The sequence below is a fragment of the Bison bison genome, unplaced genomic scaffold (assembly GCF_000754665.1).
Source record: "Bison bison bison isolate TAMUID 2011002044 unplaced genomic scaffold, Bison_UMD1.0 scf7180017864179, whole genome shotgun sequence".
Classification (NCBI taxonomy): Eukaryota; Metazoa; Chordata; class Mammalia; order Artiodactyla; family Bovidae; genus Bison; species Bison bison.
In genome coordinates, this window is record NW_011494751.1 from 646,083 (window position 1) to 654,401 (window position 8,319).

Sequence of the window (8,319 nt, forward strand, 5' to 3'; positions counted from 1 at the left end):
GATACTGGGAGGGATTGGGGGCAGGAAGAGAAGGGGACAACAGAGGATGAGATGGCTGGATGGCATCACTGACTCAATGGACGTGAGTTTCAGTGAACTCCGGAAGTTGGTGATGGACAGGGAGGCCTGGCGTTTTGCGATTCATGGGGTCGCAAAGAGTCAGACACAACTGAGCGACTGATCTGATCTGATCTGATCTGATTGGAGAAGACTCTTGAGAGTCCCTTGGACTGCAAGGAGATCCAACCAGTCCATCCTAAAGGAGATCAGTCCTGTGTTCACTGGAAGGACTGATATTGAAGCTGAAACTCCAATACTTTGGCCACCTAATGTGAAGAGCTGACTCATTTGAAAAGACCCTGATGCTGGGAAAGGAGAAGGGGATGACAGAGGATGAGATGTTAGATGGCATCACTGACTCAATAGACATGGGTTTAAGTAGACTCTGGGAGCTGGTGATGGACAGGGAGGCCTGGCATGCTGCGATTCATGGGGTCACAAAGAGTCGGACATGACTAAGTGACTGAACTGAACTGATATGGACTGCATAATTTCTAGAATGTAACTTCAAAGTGTGTATATATTTCTTCCCTCTTTCCAATTCTGGTGGTTGTAGCTTGAACTTAGAGCAAGAAGGCATATGTTGAAAAGGGCATTACCACAAGTAGAAGAAATGTAGATCTTTGATATCCATGGATACATCTTATCAGTCCCAGACTCTTTACCTTCTCTCTCTCTTTTTTGCTTATGAAACCTCTTCTGAAATAAGCTACAGCTTTGCATCCAGTCCCATCACTTCATGGAAAATAGATAGGGAAACAATGGAAAAAGTGAGAGACTTTATTTTCTTGGGCTCCAAAGTCACTGCAGATGGTGACTGTATCCATGAAATTAAAAGATGCTTGCTCCTTGGAAGAAAAGTTATGACCAACTTAGCATATTAAAAAGCAGAGACATAGGGAACAAGATGGAGGAGGAGTAGGCAGACGTGGAGTACATCTCTCTCCATGGATACATAAGGAATACACCTTCAGACACAGAAGTGCATGCAGAACACCAGCTGAGAGCGGACAGGGGTACTTGACCAGTGGAAAGCAATATATAGAACCACGCAAAACTTGGTAAGACAAAAGAAATAGGGGGGAAAACAGGAGTGTTAGTAGGACTGGACCTGCCCTTGGCAAGTGGGGGAACTGAAGCAGGGGTCCGATCCCTGCAATTGTCCGAGTCAGAGGAGAATCATTTAAGGCTGAGATTAAACAGCTGATCTGTGGGAGCCTAAATGGAATTAGAATCAGACAGTCCTTTCCACAGCCAACATACTGGGCAGGAACATGGGTCTCCTGGAAGAGGCAGTGGCTGGGAGCTGGAGTTTAGAGATTGTGGAGCAATTTCAGCGTGACCACTGCTGTTGACGGCAGAGAGACCAATCAAGGGGATGTGAGGGAGGAGATCATGGTGGGAAATGTCAGTGGAGGAAATCCAGGCAGCCATGGAAGTAAGGTGATACTGGTGAGTCATGTGTAAGGGGAGGAGCCATCACCATAGCCTCTCTCTCTCCACAGGAAAGCATCAGCAGCTGAACAATAGAGAGGCTGGCCCATCAAATGCCTGATGCACTCAACTACAGAGTAGGACCCCACCCTGGGTGCCCCTTTAAGGGCCTGACACACCCATCTAAAGAGTAGGGCCCCAGTCAGGCAGCCTCTCTATGTGCCTGACATGTGGAAAAACAGAGAAGGACCCCAGGCAAGGGATCCCTCTAAGTGCCTGAAAGGGTGGAGCTGTGGAGAAAGACTAGCCAAAGAGGCCTGATTGCCAGCTATAAGAGGTTCAAAAAAAGACTCTGATAGGGCCATCACTCCTTCCACGGAGGTAGTCTGTGTCCCTGCACACTTGGCGCTACCAGGGTACCCACGAGCCAAGCAGCTGCACCACCTTCATGCTCAAGTCTCACTGGGGCAGAGCTGCCACAGACACACACACACACAATAGTCTTGTGTTTATGCATGCAGCATTGCTTCGGTCTTGACCAACTCGTTGTGACCCTGTAGACTGTGGCCTGCCAGACTTTTCTGTCAGATAGGGGGTTCTCCAGGCAAGAATACTGAAGTGTATCGGCCAATACTGGTTCCCATACACTTCTAGAGCACTATATTTCCAACTACCCTGAGTACCTGGTGCTGCCAGAACCCCTGTGACCCAAGAAACTGCACCACCTCCACACATGGCCCTCACAGGGGTAAACCCAAGGCCTCCAGGGCAGCTTCAGGAGGTAAACCCAGTGGATGACCCACATGCAGAGGTGGAAATAAAACCACAATTGAAACCCAGGGGCAGTGTGGTCAAGGAAGAAGACCCAAAACCTTCCTACCAGCCGTACAAGCTGCAGAATAAATCCACATGATCAACTAGGCAGACTCTGTCTTTGAAATATTTAAAAGGACATTGAGAGCTCCCACAAAAGAAAACGCACTAGCTCTGATAGCTGTGGACATTGGAGGCAAGAACACACAGGAGTAGGACCAGATTAGAATCTGAGATGCCCCCACAGCAGGTCCAGAGATCAGCAATGTTGGAGGGCATCCTAGGGAGGTAAGGGGGACTGTGTCTCCCAGTGAGTGAAAGGACTCTGACAGCAGTGACTCAAGAAAAACATTTATTATTCTTACTTTTTGACTTGTTCTGTAGGTACTTTTGGACTTTTTTCTCCCCCCTCCTTTTTCCCCTCTGTTGTAGTCGTCAATTTTATTGACACTAAGTAATCCAATTAAACTTTGGAGCTTTTTTCTTTTTTTTCCCTCAGTCACAGGTTTTATTGTTGTCATAAACCTCTGCCTCTATATTGGGCTTTTGCAGTTCTGTGGAGTTTTCCTCCTTTTTATTCTTTTCTCATTTTTTTTTAAATTTTAAATTTTAACTTTTTAAACCTATTATTATTTTTTCTAAATCTATTCTTTGTTTGCTACTGTACTTTTCCCCTTGCCATTAATCTTTAATGTATATAAATCTTCTTCATTTACCTCTATTTAAATTTGCATATCTATTCTTTATTTCTTTTCTTTCTCTCCTTTCCTCTCAACATACTTCTTAGTTTTATTTTCATTGCTTTATTCCCCACTTGGCACCTTGCTTTAGTTTTGTTTCCCAGTTTGTGCTCAAGTTAGTTTTGTTCTTAACTGGTAAATAAAAATGTTGAATCCTTTGTTTGCTGGATCAATCTATTGTACTTTATTTTTGTTGAACTATTTTCCCTTTGCTCATGTGTGTATATGTATATGTGTATATTCCATTATTTTAATTATTTGCTTGATTTTGTAACTGCCATTGGTCTGGGGTTCATTTTTGCTTTCTCCTTTTTGGATATTTGTTTTACTCTCCCTTAATGCCATAACAAATCACTTGTGGAATATTTGTTCTTGACCAGAGATCAAACCCTGAGCCTTTGGAGTGAGAGCAATGACTCCAAGACCCTAGACTATCAGAAAACTAACCCTCGGGAGTATCAGATAGTGAGAACTCATACAAAGGAAACCACTTGAATATAAGATCCAGCATCAACTAACCACCAGTAGCACCCCGTGCAGGACACCTCATCTAAACAACAAACAAAACAAAACTGCAAACCCAATCATCAGCAGCCAGAGTACCACCTCACGCAGCCTTGCACGTCACAGAAAAAACTCAGCACAAATCTCACCCTGTATGAAACTCACAAACCACTGGACCAACCTTTGGAGGGCAGAAACCAAAAGAAAGAAAGAACTCAACCTTCTTCAAGGAAAGAATTCAATTTTCCTTGAAGCCTGGGGAAAGGAGACCTCAACAAGGTAACTTTAAAAAATGAAAAAGCAGAGAAATACTGCACAAATGAGGGAGCAAACTAGAAACACAGAAGTCCAAATAAATGAAGAAGAAATAGGAAAATTACCTGAAAAATAATTCAGAATAATGATAGTAAAGATGATCAAAAACTTTGAAAACAAAATGGAGAAATTCAAGAATCAATTAACAAAGACTTAGAAGAACTGAAGAATAAGCATACAGAGACAAACAGCACAATTACTGAATTAAAAATACTCTAGAAGGAATCAAAAGCAAAATATCTGAAGCAGAAGAACGAATCAGTGAGCTGGAAAATAAAATGGTGGAAATAATTTCTGAAGACCAGAATAAAGTAAAAAGAATGAAAAGAGCTGAGGACAATCTCAGAGACATCTGAGACCATATCAAACACACCAACATTTGAATTATAGGGGTCCCAAAAGAAGAAGAGAGAAAGAAAGGGTATGAGAAAATTTTTGAAGAGATTATAGTTGAAAATTTCCCCCAAATGGAAAAGAAAATAGCCAATCAAGTCCAAGAGCCACAAAGAGTCCCATACACGATAAACCCAAGGAGAAACACCCCAGTGTTAGTCAGTCAGTCGTGTCCGACTCTTTGTGATCCCATGAACTGCAGCCCACCAGGCGCCTCTGTCCATGAGATTCTCCAGGCAAGAATACTGGAGTGGGTTGCCATTTCCTTCTCCAGGGGATCTTCCCCACCCAGGGATCAAACCTAGGTCTTCCACATTGCAGGCAGACTCCTTACCAACTGAGCCACCAGGGAAGCTTCCTTCATGGTTTAGATGGTAAAAGCATCTGCTTGCAATGTGGGAGACCCGGGGTCAATCCCTGGGTGGGGAGGATCCCCTGGAGAAGGAAATGGCAACCCACTCCCGTACTCTTGCCTGGAAAATTCCATGGATGGAGGAACCTGGTGGGCTACAGTCCATGGGGTCACAAAGAGTCGGACCTAACTGAGTGACCTCACTTCCCAGAAACATGCCAAGACACATACAAATCAAACTAACAAAGACTAAACCCAAAAAAATAATACTAAAAGCAGCAAGGGAGAAGCAACAGGTAACATACAAGGGAAACCCCATACGCTTAACAGCTGATCTTGCAGCAGAAACTCTGCAGGCCAGAAGGGAATGGTAGGATATATTTAAAGTACTGAAAGGGAAAAATCTACAAACAAGATTACTGTACCTGGCAAGAATCTCATTCAAAATTGATGGAGAAATATAAAGCTTTTTATTTTTATTTATTTTTTCATTCATTTTTTCAAAATTGATGGAGAAATAAAAAGCTCTTCATCTTATTTCATTTTTTCATTCCTCTTAACTAGGAAAAGTTAAGAGAATTCAGTACCACCAAACCAGCTTTACAACAAATGTTAAACAGACTTATATAGTCAAGAAACAACAGAAGAAAAATGATCTACAAAATCAACCCCAAACAATTAGAAGGTAGCAATAGGAACACATATATATCATAATTACTTTAAATGTAAATGGATTAAATGCTCCAACCAAAAGACACAGACTGCCTCAATGAATACAAAAACAAATCCCATATATATGCTGTCTACAAGAAACCTACTTCAGACCTCAAGACACATACAGATTGAAAGTGAGAGGATGGAAAAATATATTCCATGAAAATGGGAAGCAAAAAAAAAGCTGGAGTAGCAATCCTCATATCAGACAAAATAGACCTTAAAATAAAGAAAATTACATGAGATAAGGAAGGACACTACAAGTGATCAAGGGATCAATCCATGAGGAAGACATAACAATTGTAAATATCTATGCACCCAACATAGGAACACCTCAATACATAAGACAAACACTAATAGACATAAAAGGAGACATTGACAGTAACACAAAAATAGTACGAGACTTTAACACCCCAGTCATACCAACAGAGAGCTAATCAAAACAGAAAAATAATAAGGATACACATGTCTTGAATGATACATTAGATGAGATGGATCTCATTGATACATGCAGGACATTCCATCCAAATGCAGAAGAATACACCTTCTTCTCAAGGGAACATGGGACATTCTCCAGGATAGCCCACATCTTGGGTCACACATCAAACCTTAGTAAATTTAAGAAAATTGAAATCATATCAAGCATTTTCTCTGACCACAACTCTATGAGTTCAGTTCAGTTCAGTCGCTCAGTAATGTCTGACTATTTGCAACCCTGTGAACTGCAGCACACCAAGCCTCCATCACCAACTCCTGGAGTCCACCCAAACCCATGTCCATTGAGTTGGTGATGCCATCCAACTATCTCATCCTGTCATCCCCTTCTCCTCCTGCTCTCAATCTTTCCCAGCATCAGGCTATTTTCAAATGAGTCAGCTCTTCACATCAGGTGGCCAAAGTATTGGAGTTTCAGCTTCACCATCAGTCTTTCCAATGAACACCCAGGACTGATATCATTGAGGATGGACTGGTTGGATCTCCTTGCAGTCCAAGGGACTCTCAAGAGTCTTCTCCAACACCACAGTTCAAAAGCAAAAATTCTTTGGCAGTCAACTTTCTTTATAGTCCAACTCTCACATCCATACATGACCACTGGAAATACCATAGCCTTGACTAGATGGACCTTTGATGGCTAAGTAATGTCTCTGCTTTTTAATATGCTGTGTAGAGACTAGATATCAATTACAAGAGAGAAACTGTAACAAACCCAAACACATGGAGATTAAACAACACATTTCTAGATAACCAACAGGTTACTGAAGAAATCAAAAGGGAAATCAAAAAATTTCTAGAGACAAATGACAATGAGAACATGACAACTCAAAACCTATGGGATGCAGCAAAAGGAGTTCTAAGAGGGATGTTTACTGCAATACAATTTTACCTCAAGAAACAAGAAACACATAAAATAGACAACCTAACTTTGCACCTAAAGTAACTTGAAGAATAAGAAAAAAAAACAAACCCAAAATTAGTAGAAGGAAAGAAATCATAAAGATCTGAGCAGAAATAAATGAAAAAGAAATGAAATAAAGAATAGTAAAGACTGATAGAAATAAAAGCTGGTTCTTTGAGAAGATAAACAAAATTGACAAACCCTTAGCCAGACTCATCAAGAGAAAAAGAAGAATCAAATCAACAAATTTAGAAATGAAAAAGGAGAGGTTACAACAGACAATGCAGAAATACAAAGGATTGTAAGAGACTATTATGACCAATTATACGGCAATGAAATGGATAACCTGGAAGAAATGGGCAGATTCTTACAAAAGTTCGATCTTCCAAGACTCAACCAGGAAGAAATAGAAATTTTGACAATCCAATTATAAGCATTGAAATTGAAGCTGTGATCAAATATCTCCCCCCAAAAAACAAAAGCCCAAGACGAGATGGCTTCACAGTAGAGGACTATCAAACATTTAGAGAACAGCTAATGCCTGTCCTTCCAAAACATTTCAAAAAATTGCAGAGGAAGGAATACTTCCAAATTCATTCTACAAGGCCACCATCACCCTGATACCAAAACCAGACAAAGACAACAGAGAAAAAAAGAAAACTACAGGCCAATATCACTGATGAACACGCATGCAAAAATCCTCAAAAAAATTTTAGCAAACAGAATTCAGCAACACATCAAAAAGCTCATACACCATGATCAAGTAGGGTTTATTCCAGGGATTCAAGGATTCTTCAATCAATGTGATATACCATATTAACAAATTGAAAGATTACCATATGGTAATCTCAATAGATGCAGAAAAAGCCTTTGCCAAAATTCAGCACCCATTTATGATTAAAACTCTTCAAGAAATGGCATAGAAGGAACCTACCTCAATGTAGTAAAGGCCATCTATGATAAGCCTATAGCAAACATTATTCTCAATGGTGAAAAACTGAAAGCATTCCCTCTAAGATCAGGAACAAGACAATGGTGTCCATTTTCCCCATTATTATTCAACATAGTTCTGGAAGTCCTAGCTACAGCAATCAATGAAGAAAAAGAAATAAAAGAAATCCAGACTGGAAAAGAAGTGAAGCTCTCACTGTTTGCAGATGACATGATACTGTACATAGAAAACCCTAAAGATAGTATCAGAAAATTACTAAAGCCAATCAGTGAATTTAGCAAACTTACAGGATACAAAATCAATACACAGAAATTACTTGCATTTCTATATACTAACAATAAAAAATATGAAAGAGAAATTAAGGAATCAATCTCATTTACCATTGCAAGGGAAATAATTAAATATCTAGGAATAAACTTATTTAAGGAGATGAAAGAACTGTACACAGAAAATTTAATAAGACACTAATGGAAGAACTGATGCTAAAGCTGAAACTCCAGTACTTTGGCCACCTCATGCGAAGAGTTGACTCATTGGAAAAGACCCTGATGCTGGGAGGGATTGGGGGCAGGAGGAGAAGGGGATGAGAGAGGATGAGATGGCTGGATGGCATCACCGACTCGATGGGCATGAGTTTGAGTAAACT